Source organism: Somniosus microcephalus, chromosome 7 (assembly GCF_052327205.1).
Source record: "Somniosus microcephalus isolate GS21.2 chromosome 7, FLI_Smic_1.0, whole genome shotgun sequence".
Lineage (NCBI taxonomy): Eukaryota > Metazoa > Chordata > Chondrichthyes > Squaliformes > Somniosidae > Somniosus > Somniosus microcephalus.
In genome coordinates this window covers 73,299,040-73,314,201 of record NC_140993.1, presented here as the reverse complement: position 1 = coordinate 73,314,201, position 15,162 = coordinate 73,299,040, and positions in this window count along the sequence as shown.

The following is a 15,162-nucleotide window of genomic DNA, read 5'->3' as shown; positions in this document are numbered from 1 at the left end:
CGGACAGACTGACATACCAGAACTGGTAGTACACTTCACCCCGCCGGACTCAAATCTAAACAAGGGGTGAATGTGGTAAACCACTTTTATCGTTACACTATAGTTATCACTGTTGTATTGTTATCACCGTTATCACTGTTGTATCACGATACGAGGTCGCCTCTTGTCGCGCTGTTATACCTGGGCTGACCACCTCCGACTCCGCCCATGGCTCCACCTACCTGCCCAGGTATAAAGGTAGTCGACTGGCTGGTATTCCTCCTTGTTGGACCCGATCACCCACGAGGGTGGGCTCTGTTATTTAGTCAATAAAAACCTTTAGTTACGTTCCTAACTCGTCGCTTTTTATTGGACGAATTGATAGGTATATCATATGGTGATTAAGAAAACATATGGGATACTGGCTTTGTAAATAGGAGCATTGAATACAAAACCAAAGAAGTCATGCTAAACCTTTACAAAGCCCTGGTTAGGCCTCATCTGCAGTATTGTGTACAATTCTGAGCACCACACTTTAGGAAGGATGTCAAGGCCTCGGAGAGGGTACAGAGGCATTTTACCAGGATGATACCAGGGATGAGGGACTTCAGTTATGAGGAGAGACTGGAGAAGCTGGGATTGTTCTCCTTAGAGCAGAGAAGGTTAAGGGGAGACCTAATAGAGGTGTTCAAAATTATGAGGGGTTTTGATGGAGCAAGTAGGGAGAAGCTGTTTCCTCTGGCAAGTGGGTCAGTAACCAGAGGTCACAGGTTTAAAATAATTGGCAAAAGAACTAGAAAGGAAATGAGGAGAATTTTTTTCACACTGAGGGTTGTTAAGATCTGGAATACACTACCTGAAAGGGTGATGGAATCAGACTCCATAGGAACTTTCCAAAGGCTATTGGACAAGTACTTGAAGAGGGCTAATTTTCAGGGCTATGGGGAAAAAACTGGGGTATGGAACTTAATTGGACAGCTCTTTCAAAGAGCCGGCACAGGCACAATGGACCAAATGGCCTCCTTCTGTGCTGTAAGATTCTATGATTATATGATCTGCATGATACAGTGTTGGTGATCACTGTCCTGCTGCACATTAATGGAACAGAAGTCCTTTCTGTTCATGTGGGTCATTTAATCATGCCATGGGATGAAGATGGCGGTAATTGGTTGGATTGGATTTGTCCTGCTTTTTGTGGACAGGACATACCTGGGCAATTTTCCATTTTGTCGGGTAGATGCCAGTGTTGTAGCTGAACTGGAACAGCTTGGCTAGAGGCGCGGCTAGTTCTGGAGCACAAGTCTTCAGCATCAGATGGTGCAGTTCTGTTACTGCCTGCTAAACCTGACCTTCCAGAGGGAGTGATTCTCAGTCATTGATATCTAGATGTGCCTTTTCTCTGTAGATATGATGGATGGCAGATTGACTGGTGCAAACAGTGCAGTCTTGGTGCTATTTGACATCTCTGGCGGCCGTGCTTTGTTCCTTTTCATTCTCCTGTATTAAATCAAATGACAGAGAAGCACTGAAAGCAATCTGCTTGGTTGATAAGTGTCTGCCAGTGAAAACAAATTTCTATTGCTGCTGTTAGGTTAGCGTTCCTAACCTGTGAGAACCTGGCTGGCCTCCTAGCATCCATTTCAAATGGATGAGGTTACGTAGCATTTACAGCACGGAAACAGGCAATTTGCCACAACTGGTCTATGCCAGTGTATGTGTCGTGCGTGCAGGCAGCAATATTGCAGGCTACCCACTTAAGTAGCACTAATCAGCAGATTTGTATGGGAAATGATCATAACACAAATTCCACATGAAAAGGCATACCACCCACTGAGAAACCCTGCAGTCATTTCAAGTGCAGTGCTCTTTGGGTGCAAAGCGCATGAGTCCAACAACGTGCAAATTTCTTCCCCATACTCACACTGCTGCCTGTATAAACTATTATGCCAAGACCAATTCCAAGGTTTACGTCTCACCAAAGAAATCGTGCCATATACTGGAACTAGATTTGAAAACACAGTATAACATCACAGGCTGCACCCATCTGGCCATCTGTGCAGCATGCCATGAAGTTAATTAACAGAGCAAGTTACAAATAGTCTCTGAATGCAACCAAAATTGGGAATGCACTGATTCCAGAGAGTATTCTTGACGTCCATTTCTTAAGGAAATCATGGATTCCCCAATCATTAAAGGAACTGGTCTAGCTCTCTTGTGAAGGTTTTCAGGTTCTATCTGATCATAGCCACAGCATCTCCAACAATTGCTTTGTTTTTCAACCCTGCACTGTCACCTCCAAAGTCCCGCAAAAATCTGTTCTTGGCTCCATCCTCATCATCATCTACATGCTGCCCCTTGGCATCATCATCCACTGACATGGGTCACTTTTCACATCTAGGTTAATGACACCCAGCACTACCTCTTTTCACCACTTCTCTGGACCCATCAATTGCCTCTTTACTGTCAGACTGCTTGTCTGATATCCAGTCTTGGATGTGTAGTGTATGTACCTTGAAGAAGGAACTATATTCTGCAGCCCCTGTATACTGCAGTACCAGTAGTGACCACCCCTGCATATAAGCCTGTGGAGTAACTTTGTATAGTAGTTCCAGTTTTGTCTCCATTCAGTAAACACCTGTTATAACCAACTTCTGCAGTCCATGTCTCAATTACACACGGACATTACATTGGTGACGAACAGATCCGAACTTACCTACAGTTCTGCACCACCTCACGGGGATCCATCCCTGAAGTGAAGTTTTTAGAGGTCGAAGCCAGAAGGAAGAAATCCAAAAAGAAAAAAAAACAAACAGAAGAAACGGGCGTCGACCATGGGCAACCGCCCTCTGATTCATCGAATTCAAAGATTTGCAGGAGAGGCTGTCGAGAGCTGGGCTTGGTTATCCAGTCTATGGTGTTCCAGCTAATCGGGCTGGTGGCAGGTAGTACACTGATCCTTCCTGGGCTGCGGCGGGCTAGAGCTCGATCGGGTGGCTTTTCAACGGGGCCAAGCAGCGTTGTCAGGAAGAGGAGAGAGAGAGAGAGGGTGGAGCACACAGGGCGCGGCCAGTGCTACGAAGCCGGGCAGCGTACAGACCCAAGAAGAGGGAGGGAAGTGTCCCATAGGGTCTGCTCTGATGACGGGAACAGTAATTAAAATAAAAGAAAAAGAAATTAGAAGCGCAGAAAGCCGCGAGGAGCTGCAGTTTGCCACAGGGACCGTGGAGAGCGGCGTTGGCAGCAGCGCGGGGGAAAGCGCGCGAAGACCATAGGGCATCACCATCAAGGCATAAAAACGCCAGCAACAGCGCTGGCAGCAGCGGAAAAGGCAGAAAGCGCAGGAGGCGCCATCTTAATCCAGCGGGGAAGAAGGCAAAGCGCGGGTGGCACCATTTTGTTCAATCGGGGAAGAAGGCAAAGCGCGGGAGGCACCATCTTAGATCTCCAAGATGCCGAAGACTGGCAATATCACTGCCTTCGATAATGCAATAGAAGACTGGACCACGTATGTGGAAAGAGTCGAAATATATTGCAAGGCAAATGAAGTAGCCGATGAGAAAAAGGCATCGGTACTACTATACTTAATGGGCGCAAGAACGTACAGCCTATTGCGGAACCTGATCACTCCAGTCAAACCGATGGCGAAGAGTTTTAACGAAATTGTTGATATCCTACAGGAACACCTAAATCCTACACCGCTGCTGATAGCAGAAAGATTTAAATTCCACAAGAGAAATCAGCATAAAGATGAGAGCAATACTGATTACCTTACGGAACTATGCAAGCTATCAAAGCACTGCCAGTTTGGAGCAGGACTGGCAGATACCCTACGGGACAAATTTGTCTGTGGACTCCTGAGTGAAGGAACCCAGAAGAGGTTACTCTCAGAGAAAGAGCTGACGCTAGATAAGGCTTTCAGCGTGGCAGTATCATACGAAGCAGCAGCAAGGGGAGCTGCGGAAATACAGCAAAAGCCACAGGAATACGGCACCCATGAAATGACATGGGGATTTGAAAAATGTTATCGCTGCGGCAGAACAACCCATGACCAGAAGGACTGCTGGTCCAAGGACAAAACATGCAGGCAATGCGGAAAGATGGGACACATTGCATGAGTTTGCAGGTCCGGGAAGAAGACTAACGACAACAAAAAGACTACTAAGGAACAGTACAGGAAAGTACAAAAGATGACGGACAGTAGTTCCGAAGACCAGAAGAGCGATAGTGAATCTGGGAACAAGAGACTAAGCTGTCTCAAACTACACAACGTAATCGCAAAAGAGGATCACCGAACCATTTGGGTCACCCTCACGATAACAGGGTCCCAAGTCAAAATGGAATTGGATACAGGATCAGCCCTGACCATCATGAATCGACGAGACTACGAGCGGCTATTCTCACACGTACCCTTGAAAGACACATCCATTGTCTTGAAGACATATACGGGGCAGAAAGTATACCCCAGAGGGAAAATAAGGGTGCCTGTCGAATACAACGGCAAGGAAATACAGAAATTGTATCTGTACATACTGCAAGATGGTGGACCACCGTTATTGGGACGTGAATGGATCAGAAAGATAAGTTTAGACTGGCACTCCATTCAGGCACTGACTGTGGCTGGTAAAAAGGATGAGGACATCACACCTGGACGATTGTCAAAAATCTTAGCTAACGCTAATGGGGTATTTCAACAAGGACTGGGAACTCTTAAAGGCGTAACCGCCTCAATAAAAATAGAAGAGAATGCAATTCCCAAGTTTTTCAAAGCAAGACCGGTACCATATGCAATTCGCCCAGCCGTCGAGGCAGAGCTGGAGAATCTGGAGAATGCAGGCGTGTTATCTAAGGTAGACTGGAGCGAGTGGGCGACACCCATCATTCCTGTCATGAAGAAAACGTTAAACAATAAGTCTGAGGAGCCAAGGAAGGTTCACATCTGTGGGGACTTCAAGGTGACTGTGAACCCAGTCCTTCACACAGTACAGTATCCTCTTCCGAGGATAGAAGATATTTTCGCCTCACTATCTGGAGGGAAACGTTTTACAAAAATTGACCTAGCGCAAGCATATTTGCAGATGGAGGTTGAAGAATCCTCTAGGAAATATCTCACGATAAACACTCACAAAGGTCTTTACCAGTATAATCGACTGGTATTCGGAGTAACATCAGCTCCGGCTATATGGCAAAGAGCGATGGAACAAGTCCTGCAAGGGATTCCGGGGACTCAGTGTTACTTGGACGACATCCTAGTGACTGGTGAAAATGACAGTGAACACCTTGCCAACCTAGAGCAGGTGCTTACTAGACTAAGAGAACATGGGCTACGAGCCAATCGCCCCAAGTGCGAGTTTTTTAAGAGACAAATATCGTATTGTGGCCACGTGATTGATGAAGAGGGGTTACATAAGTCCCCTGACAAAATTGAAACGGTAGTTAAGGCTCCAGCGCCTGAAAATGTGTTGCAACTGAGGTCATTCCTCGGATTGGTGAATTACTACCATAAGTTTTTGCCGAATTTGTCCACAATTCTGCACCCACTGAACGCCCTGCTACAAATTGGAGTAGCATGGAAATGGAGCGATGAATGTAAGCGGGCCTTTCAGAAGTGTAAAGGCCTGATCACTTCAAGAGAAGTATTGGCTCACTACAACCCATCACTACCGATAAGACTGGCGTGTGATGCGTCTCCCTATGGCGTTGGAGTGGCACTGTCACATAAATCCCTTGATGGTTCAGAGAGGCCGATAGCTTTTGCGTCACGCTCGTTAACTGCAGTCGAGTGTAACTACGCCCAGATTGACAGAGAGGCCCTCAGTCTGGTGTGGGGGATGAAGAAGTTCAATCACTACCTGCGCGGACAGAAATTTACTCTACTAACTGATCATCAACCTCTTGTCTCCATTTTCAACCCTAAGAAGGGCGTCCCGATAATGACAGCACAACGGCTACAGAGATGGTCCCTTTTCCTAGGGGCACACCAATATGACATAGAGTACAGAGGAACTAAACAGCATGGGAATGCTGATGGATTGTCGCGCCTACCGTTGCCGACGGTGGAAGAAGCACCTGCAGTGGATCCTGTGGAGATATTCCACTCGACCATAGTCGAATGTCTACCTGTGACGAATGCAAACATAGAAAAGGAAACACGAAATGACCCGACACTCTCCAGGGTCTATGATTTAACGGTGAAGGGATGGCCAGCACATGGTGAACCACTGTTGCTAGCATTCTCACCGAGAAGAGAACAGCTGTCAGTGTGCCGAGGAACCTTGATGTGTGGATCCAGAGTAGTAATTCCACCCAAATTGAAGGATAGAGTGCTCAATGAGCTTCATGAGGGTCATCTGGGAGGGGTAAAAATGAAGAATTTAGCCAGAGCATTTGTGTGGTGGCTGGGAATCAATAGAGAAATCGAAGAGATGACCAAGAGCTGTACAGGATGCCAGAAGGTCCAAAACGCCCCACCACAAGCCCCTCTACATCCATGGGAGTGGCCCTCATCCCCATGGCAAAGGGTACACATTGATTTTGCTGGTCCATTTATGGACTCGATGTTTTTAATTGCGGTGGATGCACATTCAAAGTGGCCAGAGGTAATAAAAATGTCCTCAACCACCACAGAAAAAACTATCACAGTCTTACGAACCATATTCGCCAGAAATGGACTGCCTGAACAGATTTGCTCCGACAATGGACCACAGTTTGTGTCTGAAGAGTTCCGGAGGTTCTTAAAGTACAATGGTGTTAAGCATTACACATCCGCCCCATATCATCCAGCCACCAATGGATTGGCTGAGAGGTTCGTTCAAACATTCAAGAAGGCTATCAAGGCAATGTGTAATGAAGACATACCCCTACAACACAAGGTGGATAACTTCTTGTTTGCCTACCGGAATGCGACACATGCGGTTACCAACCAAACTCCAGCCATGATGTTCTTCAATCGAAGACTAAGATGCCGCTTGGATTTGGTTAAGCCAAACATCAGAAGAGATGTGGAGAACAGGCAGTTTCAGAATATGAATGAAAGGCCAACCAGGAGTTTCAACATAGGTCAAACAGTTTTGGCCCGGACTACCGCACAGAGAAATGGCAGCCAGGAACGATCTGCACACGGCAAGGACCTCTAATGTATACCGTGGACGTTGGAGAGAACATTGTAAGACGCCATGCTGACCAGATTCTAGAGTCACTGGAAAACGTCAAATCTACACCACGATCCTATACACCTGGTGATGAAACCGAAGTACCAATTGCATCTACCTCAGAATCGGTGATATTGGAAGCAGACAAACCAAACAATGACGTTGATCCCGAATCAACTTTGCCAGAAGAACCTGATACCCCAAAGAGGCGTTATCCGGACAGAATCAGGAAGCCTCCTCAAAAACTGAATTTATAATTGATTAACTTCAGCTAATGTATATAGCAACTGTAATTGTAAATATGTTATTTAATTATTAATCGAATGTTATGTACTGTTTAGCTAAAAGGGGAGGAATTGTAGTGTATGTACCTTGAAGAAGGAACTATATTCTGCAGCCCCTGTATACTGCAGTACCAGTAGTGACCACCCCTGTATATAAGCCTGTGCAATAACTTTGTATAGTAGTTCCAGTTTTGTCTCCATTCAGTAAACACCTGTTATAACCAACTTCTGCAGTCCGTGTCTCAAATACACACGGACATTACAGGATGAGCTACAATTTCCTTTAGTTAAACATTGATAAGACTGAAGCCATTGTCTCAGCCCTCACCACAAATTCCGTTATCTCACCACTGTTTGCTTTTTCCCACCCAGCCAGCCAAGCTGAATGAGACTGTTCGCAACCTCAGCATCTGATTTGACCCAGAGCTGAGCTTTTGACCCTACATTCTCTGCATCACAAAAGCCCCTTACTTCCACTTATGTAACATCACCCACCTTGACCCTTGCCTTAACCCATCTGCCACTGCAACCCTAACCTTTCTCACCTCCAGACTTTATTTGTTCCAATGCTCTTTTGGCCAGCCTTCCAATCTCCACCCTCTGTACACCTCAGCTCGTCCAAAACTCTGCTGCTCATATCCAATCCCACAACATGTCCCATTCACCCACCACCCCGTCCTTGCTGAGCAGAACAACAACAACAACTTGTATTTATATAGAGCCTTTAATGTAGTAAAACATCCCACGGCACGTCACAGGAGTGTTATAAAACAAAATTTGACACAAGGAGAATTAGGGCAGATGACCAAAAGCTTGGTCAAAGAGATAGGTTTAAAGGAGCGTTGTAAAGCAGGATAGAGAGGCAGAGAGGCAGAGAGGTTTAGGGAGGGAATTCCAGAGCTTAGAGCCTAAGCAGCTCTAGGCACGACGACCAATGGTGGAGCGACTATAATCAGGGATGCTCAAGAGCGCAGATTTAGAGGAGCACAGATATCTCAGGGGGTTGTGAGGCTGGAGTAGATTACAGAGATAGCGGAGGAGGGGGGGGGCGAAGCCATGGAGGGATATGAAAACTAGGATGATAATTTTAAAATCGAGACATTGTTTAACCGGTAGCCAATGTAGGTCAGTGAGCACAGGGGTGATGAGTGAACGGCACTTGGTGCGAGTTAGGACACGAGCAGCCAAGTTTTGGATGACCTCAAGTTTACGTAGGGTGGAATGTGGGAGGCCAGCCAAGAGTGTGTTGGAATAGTCAAGTCTAGAGGTAACAACGGCATGGATGTGGGTTCCAGCAGCAGATGAGCTGAGGCAAGGGCGGAGACGGGCGATGTTAGAAATAGGCGGTCTTAGTTATGCTGCGGATATGTGGTTGGAAGCTCATTTCAGGGTCAAATATGACACCAAGGTTGCGAACAGTCTGGTTCAGCCTCAGACAGTTACTAGGGAGCGGGATGGACTCAGTGGCTAGGGAACAGAGTTTGTGGCAGGGACTGAAGACAACGGTTTCGGTCTTCCCAATATTTAGTTGGAGGAAATTTCTGCTCATCCAGTACTGGGATGTCGGATAAGCAGTCTGACAATTTAGAGACAGTGGAGGGGTTGAGAGCAGTGGTGGTGAGGAGGAGCTGGGTGGTCATCAGCGTACATGTGGAAACTGATGCTGTGTTTTCGAATGATGCTGAGGGACAGCATGGAGATGAGAAATAGGAGGGGGCCAAGGATAGATCCTTGGGGGACACCAGAGGTAACAATGCAAGAGTGGGAAGAAAAGCCACTGCAGGTGATTCTCTTGCTACGATTAGATAGATAAGAATGGAACCAGGCGAGTGCAGTCCCACCCAGCTGAACGACGGTGGAGAGGTGTTGGAGGAGGATGGAGTGGTCAATCGTGTCAAAATCTGCAGACAGGTTGAAAAAGACGAAGAGGGATAGCTTACCTTTGTCACAGTCACATAGGATGCCTTTGTGACTTTGATAAGAGCCGTTTTGGTACTGTGGCAGGGGCAGAATCCTGATTGAAGGGATTCATACATGGCGCTCCAGGAAAGATGGGCACGGATTTGGGAGTCAACAACATGTTCAAGGACTTTGGAGAGGAAAAGGAGGTTGGAGATGGGGCGGTAGTTTGCAAGGACGGAAGGGTCAAGAGTTGTTTTATTGAGGAGAGGGTGATGACGGCAGATTTGAAGGAATGGGGGGACAATACCTGAGGAGAGAGAACCGTTAATAATATCAGCTAACATGGGAGTCAGAAAAGGAAGTTGGGTGATCAGCAGTTTAGTGGGAATAGGGTCGAGGGAGCAGCAAGTGGGTCTCATGGACAAGATGAGCTCGGAGAAGGCATGAGGGGAGATCGGAGAGAAACTGGAGAATGATGCGAGTTCAGGGCTAGGGCGAGGGGAACCTTAGAGGAAGTTTGGCCCGGTGGGCTGGGGGAAGGAAGGGAAGTGACAGAGACAGTTGATCGGATGGTCTCAATCTTAGAGACAAAGAAGTCCATGAGCTCCTCACACTTGTTGTTGGAGATGAGGGTGGAGGAAACAGGGAAGAGGGGTTTAAGAAGATGGCTTGCAGTAGAGAAAAGAAGCCGGTGGTTATTTTTACATTCCAGAATGATCCTGGAATAGTGAGTAGTTTTAGATGCGAGCAGGACCCGATAATGCTTTATGTGGTCCAGCCAGATCTGGCGGTAAATGGCTAAACCAGTTGTCCGCCATATCAGTTCAAGTCTGCATCCCTTGAACTTAAGGGAGCGAAGATGAGGGCCATACCAGGGAGCGGCCAGGGTGATAGAGAGTAATGGTTTTAATAAGGTCTAGGACATAAAAGCTGGTGGTGAGGGAGTGGTTGAGCAGATCGATAGCTGTAGAAATGTCGAGGTGAATGGAGGTGACCTACATTGAGGGACGGGGAGCCAATGCCTTAAATTTAAAATTTTCATCCTCATGTTTAAATCCCTTTATTGCCTTGCTCCATCTCATCTCTATAATCTCCTCCAGCCCTACATCCCCTCCCCTCCCTCCATTCCTCTTCTTATGCAACCCTCATCCCTGCACCCCACCATTGGCATCGAGGCCCCACTTTTTGGAATTCCCTCCCTACACCCTTCCATCTTTCTACTTCCTTCTCCTTAAAGGCATTCATTAAAATTCACCTCTTCGATCAAGCTTTTGGTGACCCCTCCTAATATCAGCTTTGTCTCGGCATCCATTTTTGTCTGAATACGCCTATGTGAAGAACATTGGAATGTTTTTCCACATTAAAGGTGCTATATAAATGCAAGTTTTTGTTGTAGTTCTTATATATACTATGGAGGGAAAATTTGGTTGGTTAGCGCCGCCCGTTAGCGCCTCCGGGGGCGCTAACAGGGCGCTAACGGCTTACCGCCTGTGCGCGGCGATTTTAGCACCACCCACAAAATTCAACTAGGGATTTGCAGTGGCCCGAAACACTACCGCGCTCGGAGATCGTGACATCATCCAAGCTCGCATCGCCCCAGTAGAGCCCCAGACGGGAAATTGATTTTCGCCCCCCTGCCTCAGCGCCTGCCGCTAGGAATGACAGGTAGAGGGGGACGGTTTACATTCGGCTGGGAGCTGGGGGAGCGTTATTTAAAGGCGTACGCTTCCTGTTTTTTCCTGTTGGCAATCAATTCTGCCTACACAGGTTGAGAGAGGGAGAGAGGCATTTGGAGAGATTTAACAGTTTCCTATTTGAAGGCATTTTGGTTGTCAGCAAGACTCATCAGGTTCCCATTTCTGTTACCTTTGGTACTACCACATTTAGAAGAGTTAATGGGAGCTGTACTGGCACGGGTCCTCACCCTCCAGCTTCACCGTCGGAGGCAGCGGAGGCGGAGAGAGAGAGTGGAAAATGTGGCCAGAGGGAGGAGGGCCAACAGGGCTCTCCACAGGAGACCTTACCCTCCCAGAGTATTCCGGGAGCAATTCTCATATATCCATCTGTCACAGGAGCAGTGTTTTAGAAGGCTTTGCTTCAGCAAGGAGGTGGTCACAGAGCTCTGCCACCTCCTGCAACCAGAGCTCCAGCCACAGCTCAGGACCAGGATGTCTCTGTCAGTGGCAGTGAAGGTGACGGTGGCTCTCAATTTCTACGCCAGCGGCTCCTTCCAGGCTTCAAATGGGGATATTGCGAACATCTCCCAGTTTGCTGTCCATTGCTGCATCCGGGAGGTCACAAATGCTCTCTACAGAAGGAGAAGGGAGTACATCACATTCCCCATGATCCGAGACAAACAGCATGAACACGCATGTGGCTTCGCTAAGATAGCGGGCTTCCCCATGGTTCAGGGCGCCATTGACTGCATGCACGTGGCTTTGCGGGCACCTCATCAAAATGCAGAGGTGTTCCGCAGCCACAAAGGTTACCACTCTCTGAACGTCCAGTTGGTGTGTGACCACAGACAGCGCATCCTCGCCGTAATTGCCCGCTATCTTGGCAGCAGCCACGATTCATTCATCCTGCGCCAGACTGGTGTCCCAGCACTGTTCCAACCACCACATCAACCTCGTGGCTGGCTGGGTGGGCGTGTGTGCTGTGAGGAGGGTGCCGAGAAATTCCAGTATGATTTGGACAGGTTGGGTTATTGGGCAGATGCATGGCAGATGCAGTATAATGTGGATAAATGCGAGGTTATCCACTTTGGTGGCAAAAACAGGAAGGCAGATTATTATCTGAACGGCAATAGATTGGGAGAAGGGAAATGCAACGAGACCTGGGTGTGCTTGTGCACCAGTCGCTGAAGGTAAGCATGCAGGTTCAGCAGGCGGTTAAGAAGGCAAATGGTATGTTGGCCTTCATAGCAAGAGGATTCGAGTACAGGAACAAGGATGTCTTGCTGCAGTTGTACAGGGCCTTGGTGAGACCACATCTTGAATATTGTGTGCAGTTTTGGTCGCCTTATCTGAGGAAGGATGTTCTTGCCATGGAGGGAGTGCAGCGAAGATTCACCAGACTGATACCTGTGATGGCAGGAATGAGCTATGGGGAGAGATTGAGTCGATTGGCATAGTGGCATATTGGCCACGGTGGCATAGTGGTTAGCACTGTTGCCTCACAGCGCCAGGGACCCGGGTTCAAATCTGGCCTCAGGCGACTGTCTGTGTGGAGTTTGCACATTCTCCCTGTGTCTGCGTGGGTTTCCTCCGGGTGCTCCGGTTTCCTCCCACAGTCCAAAGATGTACAGGTTAGGTTGATTTGGCTATGATAAATTGACCCTTAGTGTTAGGGGATTAAATACGTGGGGTTACGGGGATAGGGTGGGATATGTGTCGGTGCAGGCTCGATGGGCCGAAATGGCCTCTATCTGCACTGTAGATTCTGTGATTCTGTGATATTCACTGGAGTTTAGAAGAATGAGAAGGGATCTCATTGAAACTTATAAAATTCTAACAGGACTAGACAGACTAGATGCAGGAAGGATGTTTCCGATCGCGGGGGAGTCCAGAACCAGGGGTCACAGTCTAAAGATAAGGGGTAAACCATTTAGGACAGAGATGAAGATGAATTTCTTCACCCAGAGAGTGGTGAACCTGTGGAATTCTCTACCACAGTTGAGGCCAATTCATTAAATATATTCAAGAAGGAGCTAGATATATTTCTTAAGGCTAAAGGGATCAAGGGATATGGAGAGAAAGCAGGGACAGGGTACTGAATTTGGATGATCAGCCATGACCTCATTAAATGGCGGAGCAGGCTCGAGAGGCCGAATGGCCTACTCCTGCTCCTATCTTCTATGTTTCTTTGTTTCCTCGGGGACAAGGGTTATCCACTCTGCACCTGGCTGATGACACCGCTCTGTGACCCCAACACTCCTGCTGTGCTCCAATACAATGAGAGCCATAGCGCCACTAGGAAACTCATTGAACAGATGATCGGCATGCTGAAGCAATGGTTCCAGTGCCTTGACCACTCTGGAGGAGCCCTGCAGTACTCCCCTGATCGAGTCTCCCTTTTCATTGTTGTGTGCTGCATGCTGCACAACCTCGCCATTCTGAGGACCCAGCCATTGCCACCAGGGATTGGTGCACCACCTCAGGAGGAGGAAGAGGGAGAGGAGGAGGAGGAGGAGGAGGATGAAGAGGAGGAAGAGCAGCAACAATGTGGGAGGGAGGCGCTCAATGTTGCTTCTGCAAGGGCCATTCATGAACGACTCATTACACAGCGCTTCCGATGAATGAGAGAGCAGATGGCATTTGGGCTCAACAACCTCATCATTACAGCCAGCCCGCAGCCCCTATGACCGGCCAAAGTTCCAATGAGAAACATGAGGAAATTTGTAACGTTTAAATAAAAAAACTTATTATTATGAACAACCAATAACAAGCAAACACAACAATTTATTAACTGGTTCTTAGCACATCAAAATAATTCTTAACAAAGTGAACAATATATTTAGAAACACATCCAACTTTGGTACAAACACTCCCCCATTTGGTCTAAAAATTTTAGTTAGTGGGCCTTGTTCAATGCTCTCCCTCCCCTTCGCACTTCCCCCCCTACGAACCCTACTGCTCCTCCGTAATACGGCCCCAGTGGCTGCAGCAAGGCTGGCGGAAGACTGCTGAGTCTGGGAGCCAGAGACTGCAGATTGCCTTGAAGGACACCCTCGACCAGCTCTGGGCCTGTAGGGCCCGGCTGCAGACTGCACCAACTCTGCATGGGCGGCAGCAGTCTGGGCTGGCTGTGTTACAGGCTGTGGCAAGTGCAATGGCGGAGTGGCAGTGGTGGGAGCAGGAATGCTGTCATCCTGAGAGAGGACAGCACCTTCTTGCTCGACAACACATTGCCACTCCCCCGGGACAGCATCTGGAACAATCTGCTCAAGCACAGATTGCTGGCTTGCTGCGGCACCGTCAGGTCCCCAGTGGACAGAGGTGACCCAGCTACGATGGCAGCAGCCAGCGCTTGTGTGGCATCAATCTGAGACTGCATGAGAGCAGTCTGAGATTGGTACCAACCAATGACTCGATTCCAGCACTAAGCCATTGTGTTGCCACGGCCTGTGCTGCAATAGATGCTGATACCTCACCCATTTCATGCGGCTTGGGGTCTGGGTCCCCAAAGTCTCCCTGCAAGTCAACCATCCTCTGCAAAGAGGCAAGGATGGGTTCAAGGGTTTGCACACAGATGACAGCTATGCTGGCGGCGGACTCCTCCACGCTCCTAGCCAGTGCATCCATGTTGTTGGGCACCCTTGCCATTGCACCCATGAGCTCCGTATGCATGCTCATCGCCTGTGTGTTCATGGTCGCGATATCGAGGTCCAAGTCGGAGTCCTGTGCAACAGAACTCGTGCGCGTACTCACCCTCCGGGGAGATGGTCCCCGAGCTTCCCTTTCTCCATGGCGTTGCTGCAGCCCGCTGGGTCCCAGAGCTTCGCCCACATCAGAGCCAAATCCTCTGCTCCCATCTAGTGACCACATGGCCCCAGTATCGGATGTGTCACCCTCGGGAGACATAGGCACTGAGGCTCTAGTTTGGTGTTCCTGATCCTCTCCCGCGTCAGTTCCATTGGGAGGCTGAGGGGCAGGCTGTTCAGATGGTGGCTCACTATCTGAAAGCAAGAAGGCACAAGAGTGGGTTTAACGTCAGGGGAGGGGGGCAGGAAGGGAGCAAGGAATGGAGACAGTATATTTAGATGGAAAATGGGATGGGCTCATGTTGTGAGGGGGAAGTGGTATGAGAGAGGAGGGAGAGATGATGAACATACCGTTGCTGTCCCCAAG